The 15,661-nt window shown below is 50.4% G+C and overlaps 1 long non-coding RNA gene and 1 other non-coding gene across 2 annotated transcripts; one reads left to right on the top strand and one right to left on the bottom strand.

Moving 5' to 3' along the window:
• Positions 1–2,921: 2,921 nt before the first annotated feature.
• LOC112114579 lies at positions 2,922–3,084 on the bottom strand. The gene has a single exon (XR_002908747.1). It is a non-coding gene; the product is annotated as a U1 spliceosomal RNA (small nuclear RNA).
• A 5,543-nt stretch (positions 3,085–8,627) lies between these two features.
• LOC113407753 lies at positions 8,628–15,055 on the top strand. Its single transcript, XR_003370094.2, has 3 exons — positions 8,628–8,747; positions 14,286–14,374; positions 15,020–15,055. It is a non-coding gene; the product is annotated as an uncharacterized LOC113407753 (long non-coding RNA).
• Positions 15,056–15,661: the final 606 nt, after the last annotated feature.

The following is a 15,661-nucleotide window of genomic DNA, read 5'->3' as shown; positions in this document are numbered from 1 at the left end:
ACCCTCGGCGGGGGGAAGCTCAGGCCGCTCCTCAGGATACCGGGCTCTGGGCAGGCTTGGCCAGTCCTCCTCAGGATACTGGGCTCTGGGCAGGCTCGGCCAGTCCTCCTCAGGATACCGGGCTCTGGGGAGGCTCGGCCCAGCGGGAGCTCGGGCACCAGCATCTGTCCTCTCCCGCGGCCGGCCAGCAACTGAGCGCTGTGGCTTGGCCTTTATACTTCCTGTCCCGCCCCTTGACTTCCGGGGGGCGGGGACAGGTGGCGGTGACTCCGCCCACTCTGGCGGCTGTTCTGGCTCGTCCCTCACAGGGGCGGCTGGGAGCCAGGCCGCCTCGCTACAGGGCCAAAAGACCAAACACATCAAAATACTTGATCAGAGCCTTTAATAGGCCAAGAGACTACTTACACTTGATCTTATCTCCAAGGAGCAGAGAAGCAATACTTTTACACCCCAACACTACACAACCCTCCTGCTCCCACCTCTTTCTACATCCCAATGAGGACAGACATGAGGCAGCATTAACATAACTCTCAAAACTATGTAACTAAGTGGCAATCACGGCTCCGAAATGACTCTGATGGATGCAATCATTCCAAGCAAGAACTCCCCACACAGAATTCTGCTCACAGACATAGAATTCTTTCCACCTGTTCGTTTGGGTCATCTGGCTGGTTTCCCTGGCTGCTGCCAGACACTGCTCATGTGCATTAACCCACCCACTTACATGTAACACCATCTGTCACTGTCAACTCTTACAGCAACAGGTCAAAGAAACTGTGCCAGCGCTCTGCCGGAGCCCCAAGCTCCTTTCTGCCCTGGCCCAGCTACCTGAACCATTCCATCAAGAGTGCCTCAGAAACTTACTTACAGCTTCATTCAGCACAAGTCCAGTTCCTTGTCTAACCACTGCACATATGCCTTCCTTGTGCTGACCCCCAGGTTTTGCACTCAGCTCAGGAAAATAGAAATTGAGAGCCCTCTTGTGTAGGGAAGTCATATTGAGGGTAGTTTTCTGGTTGGGGGTGGGTTCAGGGTGACAGAATTTCTGATCCCTAAAAATGGGGGGCTGCCAGCACCCAACCCGTGGCCCCGCCACCCCTCCACCCTGAGGCCCCACCCCCACGCCACCCCTTCTCCCAGGCCCCTGCTCCACCCCTCCTCCGAAGGCTCCACCCTCACAACGCCCATTCCCCCAAACCCCTGCCCTCGCGCTTCTCCTTCTCCCCGATCTCCCGCCCTTGCCCCGCCCCTTCCCCGAATCCCCACCCCGCCCCTTTCCCCAAGGACCCGCCCTACCTCTTCCCCAAGACCCCACTTCTGCGCCACCTCTTCTCCCTAAGCCCCTGCTCCGCCCTTTTCTCTGAGGCCCCACCCCTGTCCTGTCCCTTCCCCCCGAGGCCCTGCCTTCCTGCCACCCCTTCTTTCCAAGCAACCACCCTCGTGCAGCCTCTTCCCCCGAGGCCCTACCCTCACACAGCCCCTTCTCACCAAGCTCCCACCCTCACACTGCCCCTTCACCCTAGTCCCCGTCCCCGTGCCGCCCCTTTCCTTGAGGCCCCGCCCCTGCGCCACCCCTTCCGCTGAGAGTCCGCCCTCACAACACCCTTTCCCCCAAGACCCTGCCCCCCCTCACTCTTCTCTGCCTCTGCCCCCGTCACTCACCCTTACGGATGGTAAAAAATGGTGGGGGTCATGGCCCCTTGCCCCCCTCTTCCGACGCCCCTGGGTGGGTGGCACGACTCATTCCAAAGAATGGAGTAGTAGAGACAAATAACTACATTAGATTGAAAATAGAGTCTGATAAGTTTATGAGTGGGATTGTATTATGTGATTGCCTGCGATGGTGAGGGAGCAGGGATGGAACAGGTGGGGCTAGGGGTCCCATCCCTTTCAAAAGACAGAGGGCATACCTCTCCCACTTTTTACCGGCAGTAAGGATGAGCAACGGGGAGGGGGCAGAGAGGAGTGAGCAGGGGGCAGGATCTTGGGGGGATGGGCGGTGCAAGGGCAGGGCTTCAGGGGGAAGGGGTGGTGCGAGGGCAGGGACTTGGGGGGAAGGGGTGGCATGGGTTGGGGCCACGGTTCAGGCACTGGTGGCCCCTCCCCCACTTTTAGGTAGCTTCCCTCACCGTTGGTGAGCGGCTGTGGCGCTCCTTCATCTCCTCCTGCTGGTGCCTGAAGCCCCGGCTGCTCCTCAGCTCCCAGCCACCCGTTGACTACTTGCATTCTTAAGAACCGCCTGGGGTGCGGGGGATCGGGGCTGGCAGAACCCTCGGGGTCCAGCAACTGCATGGAGTAGGGCCCAGGAGCCCGGGCTGCACTGGGTCAGTCCAGGCGGCTGTGGGGAGACTGGAACCTTTCCACCTGCCCTGGGCGGCACACCTTGGCGGGCGAGGACATGGACCGGGGGGCTGCTCTCAGGCTCCCCAGGACCGAGCTTATTTCTGCCCTGCTGCTGGCAACAGGGCTGCCCTGCCTTCAAAGCCCAGAAGCCGGAGAGCGGCGGCTCATGGCAGGGTACCCAGCTCGAAAGGCAGCACCGCAGAAGAAAGAGTGGAGAGTAATGTAACAAACGGGTGTATATGGGGAGGCTAAAGCAAATTCTGGGACAGCCATAGCCCGCCCTCCCCATGGCACCCCCCACCCTCCCCACAGCACCACCCCTGCCTGCCATAGTTCCAAACTGGACTCAACAACTCCTCGGAAGGCAGACCAAAGAAGGGGCACAAAGAACCTAGGACAGCAGGAGTCAGCAGCTGAGAGGAGAGCACTCACGGCAGCGCCCACAGCCCCCTACTTTCAACACAGACTCTCCCACCCCTCCCTGACTGCCTTCCATCTGCCCCACCACCACCTTCCCAAGGCAGACGTTCTCTGGCTCTCACAGACCTTGAGGTTCATCTGTCTTTGCATGAGCAAACCAGGGGAAAGCACAAATGCAGTCCCCCGCTACCACAAATTATGCAGTTGAGTTTCCAGCATTTGGGAAATAGCAGGGGTCAGCACACCCACAGTGCAATGGATGAGTCTCCCCATGGGAAAACCATCTTCATGATCATGGTATCTCCCTTGCCAAGTAAGTATGAGTTGCTCAGTCCCAGTCGCCACCCACCCTCGCTCGCCCCAAACTCTCAGCACATGGCCACCTCAGCCCTCCCGCCATCCCTGCCCACACTAGCTCTGACTGCTACAACCAGCCCTGCCATGGCCCTAGGCCCAGACCCTGGCCCTGCTCGGCAGCCTCCTCCTGCTCCCACAATGCTTTGTTTGCACACAGATCTGCATACGTGCACACTTGGCCCTGCCCCTCCCACAGCCCACCCACACCAGGCCCCTCCCCTTGCCAGCCCCGCTCCCAGCCTAGCAGCAGCTGCCCCCAAGCTCGGGCCTGGGCGCGTTCTCCCCGGGCTAGGCAGGCAGGCAACTGCGGGCTGCAGCGCAGAGCACAAGGGCCCGTCAAAGCTGTCTGGCCTGGAACTCAAGCAGCTGCTGGGGCCAGAACTCAGGGGGCACCAATGTGACTTCCAGTCTCCATCGCCCCTCCTCCCCCAGCTGGCTCTGCCGCGGTTCTGAACCAGGCTGCTCAGCAGCTGGAGTAGAGAAGGGGCAAAAGGACATGGGGGAAGCAGGAGCGTTTCAGAAGCCGGCCACAAGAGGGGGAACAGGAAAATCCCTAAGGAAAAGCATCCGGCCTCTGCCCCCTGTTCTGTCACAGACTTTCTTGGGCAAGTCACTCAGTCTCTCTGGGTGATGTGCCTCAATTCTCCCGTCCAGGAAGTGGGGCTGGGGGCGCTTCCCGACCATGCGTGAGCCTTGGGAGAACTACACTGAAGATTAGGAAGATGCTCAGCTACTGGAGTAATGGGGCGCAGGATATTAGCACCATTGTTTGGTATGGAGTCTGTTTGGAAAGAAAACAGTTCCCTAAAGTCTGAAAACATCCGTGTTCAGAGATAACATTCTGAAATATGTCATGGAGCATAGCGGTTTTCCCCCTGTGTAGCCAGCCCCTCAACCTCGTGCCAGCCCCCGCTCTGCCCTCAATCCGGCCCTTCTTCCTTCCCCCCAACCATCAAACCCCGCCTCCCCCATGGCTCCCCTTAAACTCCAAAATCGTATCGGGAGGAAAAATAATATAGAACATTACCAAAGACTTACCACTTATAATAATAAATGATATGTTACCAATACATTAACCTTTGTGAGCTTGTACACGCTACTCTTTCTCAGACTGTGCAGTTAATACCCAATGTACCGTTATTAACAAGAAAAAAAGAGATTACTCAACAATAGACAGAGTCACTTCCTCCCTTTGGCTGTAAGTCCAGCTCCACTCTCCTTAGATTTGATGTTCCTGTGGCTCTACCTCTTTGCACCCAGTTTATCCACAAGCGAGATTTCCTCACGTAGTGGGCCCTCGCTTTTCCATTAGACACCTTTGAACTGTATTCGTCAAAACATTCAAACAGTCATTCTCTGTGTTCATTTACTTTGGGTCCTTAGTGGGTGGGCTTCTTGTTTACGGTTTTCATCTAACACAGCTTTTTGATCAATTCCCTTTTTCACCAACTATATTTCCTTTCAGTTTTTGCCCTTGATACTCTTTCTCTCTCTCTCTCTCTGGTACATCTGTAGATTTTATTTCCCTCTCATTCCCTTCTCTAATAGTGTCTGCTCACATTCACAGCTCTATTTTTTTTCTGCTTCTCCTGACTTGAAACCTTCCCTATTTTTCTTCTTTCCTCTTTTTCACTTCCCAGTCACCTACTTCTAGTCTCCAGTTCTTCTTCTATTTTATCACCTCCCTTACCTCCTACCCCAGCATTGGTTCATCTGCTAGCTCAACATCTCCATTCTTCTCTTCCTTCCCTCTTCGCTCACAGCTTTTTCCAACTGCCCCCTTTGGGCGGATTGTGAATCCCCTCTCACTGGCTGTCTCTCTCCCTGGGAACACCATTCTATGCTGCTGCCTCACAGCCACAGCAGGTGCTAGTGCCAGTGTCAGAAATAGCTACCCATTGGAAGTAGCTCCTGGCAGCAGTTTCTGGCAGTATGCGTATCAGGTAGGGCTTGTGATTAATGTGCATAAGTCTTGTCAAGTAGTGTCAGGCTAAGCAGTTTTAGGCCTCAACCTTCTGGAAGTTGTAAGAAGCGAGTACAGTTGAATCCTGCAAGCATAAGCATAATCTAGCTAGGAAGCTTTATAGACTAAAAAGGAAACTCTGTAAAGGTAGATACAGACTTGTGGTCTGCAACCAAATACCTCTTTAAGCTAACTCAAGCATTTTTTAGTCTAGAAAATTGACCACAATTAGCGGCATAGAGTAGAGATGAGATGAGCACAGGTGCACAGTTCATAAGTTCAAAACAACCGCAAATACCACACTGAAACATTTGGCCACCTTTATTGGTTGACCTGTTTTGAAACACGGCCAGCAAATACCGTATAAAAAAGGTGCAAAGACGCAAGTGTGTGTTGACCTAAAAGAGATCACTCTTTGTCAGGTTCACATACATCCCCTGAACCAAAGGCACTTGCGCTTCACTGACTATCTGTGCCTGGCCAATGCAGGAAATGATCAACTGAAGGTAATGTATCTTTGGAAGAACGCAGGGTAAGGCTTTGGAGTGAAGAGGTCTGGTTGTGCTCGAGCTAGTTAATCTTAAGTCTGTATTAATACTATAGTTTAATTATATTAGTAAATTGGTTAAGTTGTTTAAAAATAGTAGTAGTCAATAGTTAATCAATATATAGTAACTGTACATGTTTTGTGCCTTGCTGGAAGCAGGTACAGCGCTGGTGAAGCTAGTAGTTTATCAACCATAATAGCTTTACAAGTCGCTGTGCCTGTCTTCACTATAAGATCAATAAAAGTTTATAGGTTGTTATATAAGGTTATAGGTAGGTTAAGGTTAGTAAAATATAGTTAATCAATGTATTAGTATTGTATATAGAATTGTATTTGTTGAGGGTGGTTACAGTACATGTGAAGTTGCTAGGCAATCAGTAATAGTAGTGTTGCATGTGCTTGTGACTATTTTCAGTATTATTTACCTTTTATATGTGCACTTATAGGAATAGGTAGTTAATGCATAATATTACTTGTACTTGTGCTTGTCTCTAGTATAACTTGCCATTTGTATTAATCCTCACGCAGTGCTGGTCTTTAATTCTGTTTTTCTTATTCTGTCTATGTTGCCATTATGGTCGTAAGTCATTAAAAATCTTTCTTGAGGAATAATTAGTTGTTTAGTTTCTCTTTTGCGGACACTACTCAACCTCATTACATCTGTGTTGGGTGGTGGGAAGTAGCGATCACCCAGAGCCCCATTAGGGCCCTGACATGAACCCCCCTAGGGCTCTGACGTGTGCCTCCTCCTTCCATTAATCTCCACAGGGCTGTCAAGCGATTAAAAAAATTAATTGCGATTAATTGTGCTGTTAAACAACAATAGAATACCATTTATTTAAAATATTTTTGGATGTTTACTACATTTTAAAATATATGAATTTCAAATACAACACAGAATACAAAGTGTACAGTGCTCACTTTATATTTATTTTTGATTACAAATATTTGCACTGTAAAAAACAAATAAAAATATTTTTCAACTCACCTCATACAAGTACTGTAGTGCAATCTCTTTATCATGAAAGTTGAACTTACCAATGTAGAATTATGTACCAAAAAAACTGCATTCAAAAATAAAACAATGTAAAACTTTAGAGCCTACAAGTCCACTCAGTCCTACTTCTTGGGCAGCTAATCACTCAGACAAACAAGGCTAGTTATAATTTGCAGGAGATAATGCTGCCTGCTTCTTGTTTACAATGAGTGAGAACAGGCATTCACATGGCACTATTGTAGCTGGCGTTGCAAGATATTTACGTGCCAGATGCGCTAAAGATTCATATGTCCCGTCATGCTTCAACCACCATTCCAGAGGACATGCTTCCATGCTGATGACGGGTTCTGCTTAATAACGATACAAAGCAGTGCAGACTGATGCGTGTTCATTTTCATCATCTGAGTCAGATGCCACCAGCAGAAGGTTCATTTTCTTTTTTGGTGGTTTGGGTTCTGTAGTTTCCAAATCAGAGTGTTGCTCTTTCAAGACTTCTAAAAGCATGCTCCACACCTCATCCCTCTCCGATATTGGATGACATTTCAGATTCTTAATCCTTGAGTTGAATGCTGTAGCTATTTTTAGAAATCTCACATCGGTACCTTCTTCGCGTTTTGTCAAATCTGCTGTGAAAGAGTTCTTAAAACTAATATATGCTGGGTCATCATCTGAGACTGCTATAACACGAAATATATGCAGAATGCGGGTAAAACAGAGCAGGAGACATACAATTCTCCCCCCAAGGAATACAGTCACAAATTTAATTGATGCATTATTTTTTTAACAAGTATCATCAGCATGGAAGCATGTCCTCTGGAATGGTGGCCGAAGCCCGGAAGGGGCATAAGAATGTTTATCATATCTGGCATGTAAATACCTTGCAACACCGGCTACAAAAGTGCCATACGAACACCTGTTCTCACTTTCAGGTGACATTGTAAATAAGAAGCAGGCAGCAGTATCTCCCATCAATGTAAACAAACTTGTTTGTCTTAGCAACTGGCAGAATAAGAAGTAGGACTGAATGGATTTGTAGGCTCTAAAGTTTTACACTGTTTTGTTTTTGAGTGCAGTTATGTAACGAAAAAAAAAATCTGCATTTGTAAGTTACACTTTGACAATAAAGAGATTGCGATTCAGTACTTGTATGAGGTGAATTGAAAAATACTATTTCTTTTATCATTTTTACAGTGCATATATTTGTAATAAAAAATAATAATATAAAGTGAGCACTGTGCACTTTGTATTCTGTGTTGTAATTGAAATCAATATTGAAAATGTAGAAAAACGTCCAAAAATATTTAATAAATTTCAATTGGTATTCTATTGTTATAAGTGCAATTAATGACGATTAATTCTTTTGAGTTAATTGCATGAGTTAACTGGGACTAATTGACAGCCCTAGTATCAGGGTTTGTTTGCTTCGCTATCAGAATGAGCTGCCCTCCCAGCTTTCTCCCATGGGTAGCTCATTCTGACGGGTGGGGTTGCTGTAAGGTCTAACTCTGAAGTATGCATACCCCTGACAGGCTTCTTTAAATAATTTTATGATAAGATACAGTATAGATACACCAGCATATGCCTATATATTTCAACCTTAATTCAAAACCCAGCCCATACATTAATTTAAAGATAGGCACATAGAGACTAGTTTTATAGTTTATGGCTACTTGCAGCTTGGATCCCTCCTGCATGATCTCCTTAATGGTGCCCTTTTTTTAGTCTTGGGCCTCCAGCCGGAGAGAGCCCCGCCCCCTGCCCAGTCAGTGCTGCTGCATCCGGGTTGGTGCTGAGGGCACAGGAAGCGGCTGCAGCAGCTGAGAGCAGGGGCGGGACACTGGGAGGAGGGAGGCCGGAACCGGGGAGGACAAAGGCAGATCGATACTGCGCAACCCCGCCCAGGCTCAGCACTGGACGCTGCTGCCTCCGTGTGATCTGGGAGCCCGAGCTGAGCCACTGCTGCTTCCCCGGGTCCTCCTGTCCTTTCCCTGCTTCCAGCCTGCGGTGGAGGAGGGAGTTTCTCCAGCGGGAACCAGCCCCGGGCTCTGCCGACCCCAGCCCCTGTGCCGGAGACTCCAGGTGAGAGAGGCTTCGGGGACAGCGCTGGGAGCGGCAGGAAGGTGAGTCTCTAGCTCTGGGGCACTCGGAGCTCGCAACCGGGGATCTTCTTCTCGGTAACTGTTAGTGCCCTTGCGGGCAGGGTCGGAGCTGGGTTAGCCTCAGCGAAGCTGCTTCCCTGGCTCTGCACCCAGCTCCTGTCCGGGTCTGCAGGGCCATTAAAGTGGGGAGGATCGGGGCGGGGAAAGAGAGCGGGCCCCAGTGGGTTTGGAAGGGAGGAAAATAAGCCAGCGATGGGCGGGGGAAGGGAGAGAGAGGACGCAATGGAGTAAACTGAGCTTTCTCCGCAGGCAGGAAGTGCCCGGGAAGAACAGCAGGTGATGGGGGAAGGGCTCCTCTGTTCTCTCCCCCGCCCTTATCAAGTATGGCTGTAACCTCCATGCAGATCCCCCTGCTCTCGAACGACTAGGGTGACCAGATGTCCCGATTTTATAGGGACAGTCCCGATATTCAGGGCTTTGTCTTGTATAGGCTCTTATTACCCCCCATCCCGTCGTGATTTTTCACATTGGCTATCTGGTCACCCTATGCATGACTGACCCTTTAGCAGGGGTGAAAGTAACTCCAGACTTATCGGTAAGGGCCGGGCCGACTCTGGCCCCTGGAAGGGGCAGGGGCTTGGGTGGAAGGGGTGGGGCTGGGAGTCAGCATCCCCTAGCCAGCCCTTCCAGGCCGCCTGTCCCGCACGGCCCAGGGCTCCAGTGGCAATTTAAAGGGGCCGTGGTACCAGCGTCCACAGCCCTGTGCCCTTTTAAATCACCGGCCCCGGGGAAGCTGCTCCCTTTGCCCCCCCTGCCCATCGGTGGCCAAGGGGGGGGGACAAAAGGGGGAGGGACGTTAAAGTGCTGCCGGGTACTTTGCCACCGCGGCACTTTAATGTTGCTGCCCCGCCCCCGTTGGCGGCCCTGCCGGTACGGACCCTACCAGCAGGGCTGACAATGTGGGAGGCAAAAAGGGCAGAGACATTAAAACACTGCCGCGGCAGCGCTTTTAATATGGGCTGCATATGGGCAGGTGCAGGTTCTTACCGGAATGCCGTACTGGGCCCGTACCCACTTTCACCCCTGCCCTTTAGCCAATGTTGCCCCATTTTCTCTCTCCTCCTCAAACGTCAGTTTAAATTCTTACCTGAGTTGAGCTGCTTTTCCACCCATTTTATCTGCGGCACTTTGCCCTCGCTTAGGTGGGAAATTGTTGCCCTGAGTCATTCCCCAAATGGGAAGGAGGTTGGTGAGTAGTGGTGGGGAGAGCCTGAGACACGCTGCCTCTGGGGTGGGGAGAGGGTGGCCATTTTTTGCCATTAACAGGGCATGGAAGGGACACAGCAATGGAAGGCAGGAGCAAGTTTCTCCAATGGAGTATCTGCTCTGAGCTGCTGCCCCTCCCGGCCATCCACCCAATGCACCTCCCACCTTCCCCTATCTCTGTCCCCCTCCCCAGGGCCAGGGAGCCTGCCTGCTCCACACCCATCTTCAAAGCAACTTTGCAAAGGGTCCCTGCTGCCTAGGTGAACGGTGGTGAGAAACCACTACTTTTTCTGTGGTTATTGAACATCCATACACAGTCCTCTCAAACTTTCCCTCTAATTATTAAATATCCCCCAGAGCTTGGTGCTTTCCTCTCCTATTATCAGATATTTAGTTTTTAACCCTTTTTCTCCCCAATTCTCAAAGACTGAGATAAAAGTACCCTAAACTCTTTTCTCTCTCTCATTATCTATTACTAATGTATTATGCTCTGAGATTATCCTGTCTCTAATTGCAAAATGTTAACATAAAATCTGTTTTTGCTCTTTCCTTTCACTCTTGATTATTGATATAAAATCCCTGGAACTGTTTCCCCTTTTCTCTCTTTATCAAATATTGATAAGAAATTCACTCAGATTTTACCTCTTTACCTATTATCAACTATTGATATAAATACCTCACATTCTCCTACTTTCCTCTCTAACTTATGAAGATTGATCTAAAATTCCTCAGAGTTCCACCCTTTTCTCTTTAATTACTGAAAACTGATATTGAATCTCAGAGTCAGCCATTTCCACTAATTATCAATCAGGCTACGATTTAGTCACAGTTATTTTTAGTAAAAGTCATGGACAGGTCATGGGCAATACACAAAAATTCACGGGCCTTTGACCTGTCCATGACTTTTACTAAAAATACCCATGACTAAATCTTAAGGGGGTCGCTGCTGTGGGGTGTGTGTGGAGGGGTGCTGGGGTTGCTGCTGGGGAACGGTCGCCCCAGGGGGCTGTTGCTGGCGGGGGCCAGAGCCAGCCATAACAACAGCTGCCAGTGGCCGCCGGCAGCAGCTGCCCTGGGCACCGCTGCCAGAGGCCACCCGGGGAAGCAGCTACTCCAGCCGCCTGGGGACTGCCTCTGGGGGCTGCTGGCAGCGACTGCACCGGCCGCCTGGGCACCACTGCTGGCAGCGACTGCACCGGCCGCCTGGGCACCACTGCCGGGGGGCTGCCCAGGGAAGTGGCTACTCCAGCTGCCTGGGGATCGCTGCCGGCAGCGGCTGCACTGGCCTTCCGGGGACCGCTGCTCAGGCAGTCTTTGCGGCCAGCCTCGCTGGCCGCTTCTCGGGCGGTCCCCAGGACTAGGGCCTGAGCAGTGGCCGGTGTGGCTGGCCCCGGAGCCACTCCAGCAGTGGCTGGTGTGGCTGGCTGTGGGGCCGCTGGAGCAGCTGGCTGCAGAGCTGCTTCACAAGCAGCCGGTGTAGCTGTCCCCAGAGCCAGCTGCTTGAGCTGACTATATGACCAGAAGTATCCCCATCCCCCATGTGGGATTGCTTCCCCCAGCTCTGAGGTGCAGCCATCTCTGGGGTTGGTCAGTGGCCATTATTTTCCAGGGACAGGCCAGGAAATGCTTAAATATGTTGGCTCCTCCATGCCGTCCTTCTGTTAAGGAAGCATCACACAGCTGCCTGTGTGAATGGCTGGCGGGCGGGAGGTGGTAACTTTCTATCCATTTACCAAACACTAATGTGAAATCACCACAGATTTTGCTTTTCTCCCTCCATCAAAACTGCAAGAACTTCTGGTTTTGGATGGAAACTGTTGTTCAGAGCCCTTCTCTCAGATGTGGGGAGGGAGGAAGGTGGGAAAGGGGTTACCCTGTGTCACAGCTACTCGCTGTGCTGCACTGCCCAACCCATTTGGATTGTCTCTTCCAATATACACACAGACTGTTTCTTTTCCCCATGTGCATCTTTAATCTTTATATTCCCAGCACTGCAGAATACAGTACAGGCATGTGCCAGGAGGAGCCTTCCACCCAGCCCACTCTATTACACTCCACTCTCACTGAGCTTCCTGGTACATCCTGTTCCTCCCAATTAGTCTTTCCCTTATTGTGCTAATCACCTCGTTAGCCAATGATCTCACTATAACAGGTTAATTGTCTCTGGTTAAGCCAGTAATTTTCTTTGTGAGGCAATTATCTGAGAGACCAGGGTGCTATAGCTAGCCCTCCGCAGGCCCCACACAGTGATCTGCCTAAAAGGGGCCTGGCCTCCTCCCTTCTGAGCTTTGTTCCTGGTCTCATTGAGACCAATATTAATCCAGAGTCATGGCAAGGAAGGACAAGGAGTGACTCCAGATTAAAATAGGGGCAAATGAGATCCACATCCTCCCTGTGGGGAGGTGATTTCATAAGCTGCTCTCACCAGAGAGCTCTGGTTTTTGATAAAGAAGGAAAGGCTGCTCCATAAGCAAGTTAAAGAAGTATGGGCTGGATGAATGGACTATAAGGTGGATAGAAAGCTGGCTAGACCATTGGGCTCAACAGGTAGTGATCAATGGCTCCATGTCTAGTTGGCAGCCGGTATCAAGTGGAGTGCCCCAAGGGTTGGTCCTGGGGCCGTTTTTGTTCAATATCTTCATTAATAATCTGGAGGATGGCATGGATTGCACCCTCAGCAAGTTTGCAGATGACACTAAACTGGGAGGAGTGGTAGATCTGCTGGAGGGTAGGGATAGGATACAGAGAGACTTAGACAAATTAGAGGATTGGGCCAAAAGAAATCTGATGATGTCCTTGTTGAACAAGTGCGGAGTCCTGCACTTAGGACAGAAGAATCCGATGCACTGCTACAGACTAGGGTCCAAGTGGCTAGGCAGCAGTTCTGCAGAAAAGGACCTAGGGGTTACAGTGGACGAAAAGCTGGATATGAGTCATAGAATATCAGGGTTGGAAGGGACCTCAGGAGGTCATCTAGTGCAACCCCCTGCTCAAAGCAGGACCAATCCCCAGACAGATTTTTACCCCAGTTCCCTAAATGGCCCCCTCAAGGATTGAACTCACAACTCTGGGGTTAGCAGGCCAATGCTCAAACCACTGAGCTATCCCTCCCCCCTCAGTAGTGTGACCTCATTGCCAAGAAGGCTAACGGCATTTGGGGCTGTATAAGTAGGAGCATTGCCAGCAGATCGAGGGACATGATCATTCCCCTCTATTCGGCATTGGTGATGCCTCATCTGGAGTACTGTGTCCAGTTTTGGGCCCCACACTTCAAGGAGGATGTGGAAAAATTGGGAAGAGTCCAGCGGAGGGCAACAAAAATGATTAGGGGGCTGGAGCACATGACTTACGAGAAGAGGCCGAGGGAACTGGGATTATTTAGTCTGCAGAAGAGAAGAATGAGGGGGGATTTGATAGCTGCTTTCAACTACCTGAAAGGGGGTTCCAAAGAGGATGGATCTAGACTGTTCTCAGTGGTAGCAGATGACAGAACAAGGAGTAATGGTCTCAAGTTGCAGCTGGGGAGGTTTCGGTTGGATATTAGGAAAAACTTTTTCACTAGGAGGGTGGTGAAGCACTGGAATGGGTTACCTTTAGGGAGGTGGTGGAATCTCCTTCCTTAGAGGTTTTTAAGGCCTGGCTTGACAAAGCCCTGGCTGGGATGACTTAGTTGGGGATTGGTCCTGCTTTGAGCAGGGGGTTGGACTAGATGACCTCCTGAGGTCCCTTCCAACCCTGATATTCTATGATACTATCTAGCCAGTTATTACCCAATTTTTCCTTCCTAAAAGTAGTACTTTGCATGGGTCTTTACTGAAATTCATGTTGTTGATTTCAAACAAATTCTCTAATTTGTAAAGGTCATTTTGAATTCTAATCCCATCCTCTGAATTGCTTGCAACCCCCTCCCAGCTTGGTGTCATCCACAAATTTTATAATCATACTCGCCACTCCTTTATCTAAGTCTTTAATGAAAATATTGAATAGTGCCATACAGGACAGATGCCTGTGGGACCCCACTAGATATGACCTTCTAATTTGGCAGCAAACCATTGATGATAACTCTTTGAGTATGGTCTTTCAACTAGTTATGCACCCACCTTATAGTAATTTCACATTTTCCTGGTTTTCTTCTGAGAATGTTACGTGAGACTGTCAAAAGTCGCCCGTGCATGGCAGAGTCTAGAACATTTGTCTACAGGGAAAGAGCCTGGGGGGATGGAGGGGAACTTGATGTGAAATTAGCTAAATGCAGTTCTGGAATCTCCCTAGCTGCCCTTCTTTCCCTGACAGGCTGCAGAATAACATCCATGTTTTCCTCCAGATCGTCTCATCCTCCCATGGGACACGGAAAAGAAATGGCTGCTGTTGAGCCAGTCCAGGTAGGGATTTTCAGGGCGATACGGGAGGAAGAGGGACAGTAAATATTTAGGAGGTGGGAACTTCTTGGGGGTTTGGTCTAGAAAGGAACAGGAACAAGGTGTGACAAACCTGCTGGGACTAGTTTACCTTGGGCCTATATTCTAGAAACAGACCCATGGGGGCCAGAGATGGAAATTACCTCTTTTGTGGAACAGGAAACAACCCCCCTGGATAGGGCTGGGAAAACTTACCAGATTTCCAGTGCTAGAGCATGAACCTACCAGCCATAGGCTGGTAGGAGATACGAAGTCGGCACCCACCAGTGAGGCTAAGGGGAGATGCCCCATCCCCTCATATCCAGCTGCTGGAAATGGGGAGGATGTTGGGATTCGTACCATGGGGCTGTCCTTAGAGCCCCCAGCAGGATCCATCTCCTGTATGCTCTGGCTAGTAGGTGTGTGATGAATGTGAAGACCCTGCCCCCTCTGTCTGCTGGGAGGAACAAGGGGCTCTCTCTTTCTCTCCTCACCCTGATACCTCCTGGGGGTTGGACTATAGTGACTGTACCTCCCAGAGCTTCCATTTTCCTGGCCCTGCTCCCCCCCGTGACTAGGGGGCTGTCTCTGGGGCAGCAGGTACTGAGTGGGGGGCTCTTGCTCTTTCAGGGGCCGGTGACCTTCGAGGAGGTGGCTGTGTATTTCACCAAGGAGGAGTGGGCTCTGCTGGACCCTGCTCAGAGAGCCCTCTACAGAGACGTCATGCAGGAGAATTATGAGAACGTGACCTCGCTGGGTAAGGATTCCTGTCCCCTTGGTTATTAGAAGGGGAAATGAAGAGTTAAGGTTCACGTCACCACCACAATGCAACCTCAGCTCTGCCCTGTTTCAGCAACAGCCTGATGTGCCAGTAACACACATGCTAACGCTCTGCCCTCCCCGCTACAGAACACTTTGGGAACAGAGCACATGACAGGATAGCACAAAGTCTAACATCTTCTCTTTGCTAAGGGAAAACTTGGGTTCATTTCCATTGTAGCAGACAGAAGCTACCTACCCCGGGCTACAGTTAAACACCGAGCCTACTGCACACAAAGCATCTCAGATTAGCAAAATGTTACCACCCCTTTGCCCTTGCACTCAGGATTCCTTCTGAGTCATTGCCTTCACTTACTCCTCACTAAGCCCTGATGACAGTTAACATGTATGGTACCAGACTGCTGACAATCACCATGGCAAGAACATAGCTTGTGTGCCTTTACTGACACAACCTACAATAGTCAGCACTGAAATGAGGCAAACTTGGTATGT

Source organism: Terrapene carolina, unplaced genomic scaffold, assembly GCF_002925995.2.
Source record: "Terrapene carolina triunguis isolate 2854851 unplaced genomic scaffold, T_m_triunguis-2.0 Scaffold310, whole genome shotgun sequence".
Classification (NCBI taxonomy): domain Eukaryota; kingdom Metazoa; phylum Chordata; order Testudines; family Emydidae; genus Terrapene; species Terrapene triunguis.
This window is presented reverse-complemented; position numbering and strand designations above follow the sequence as displayed.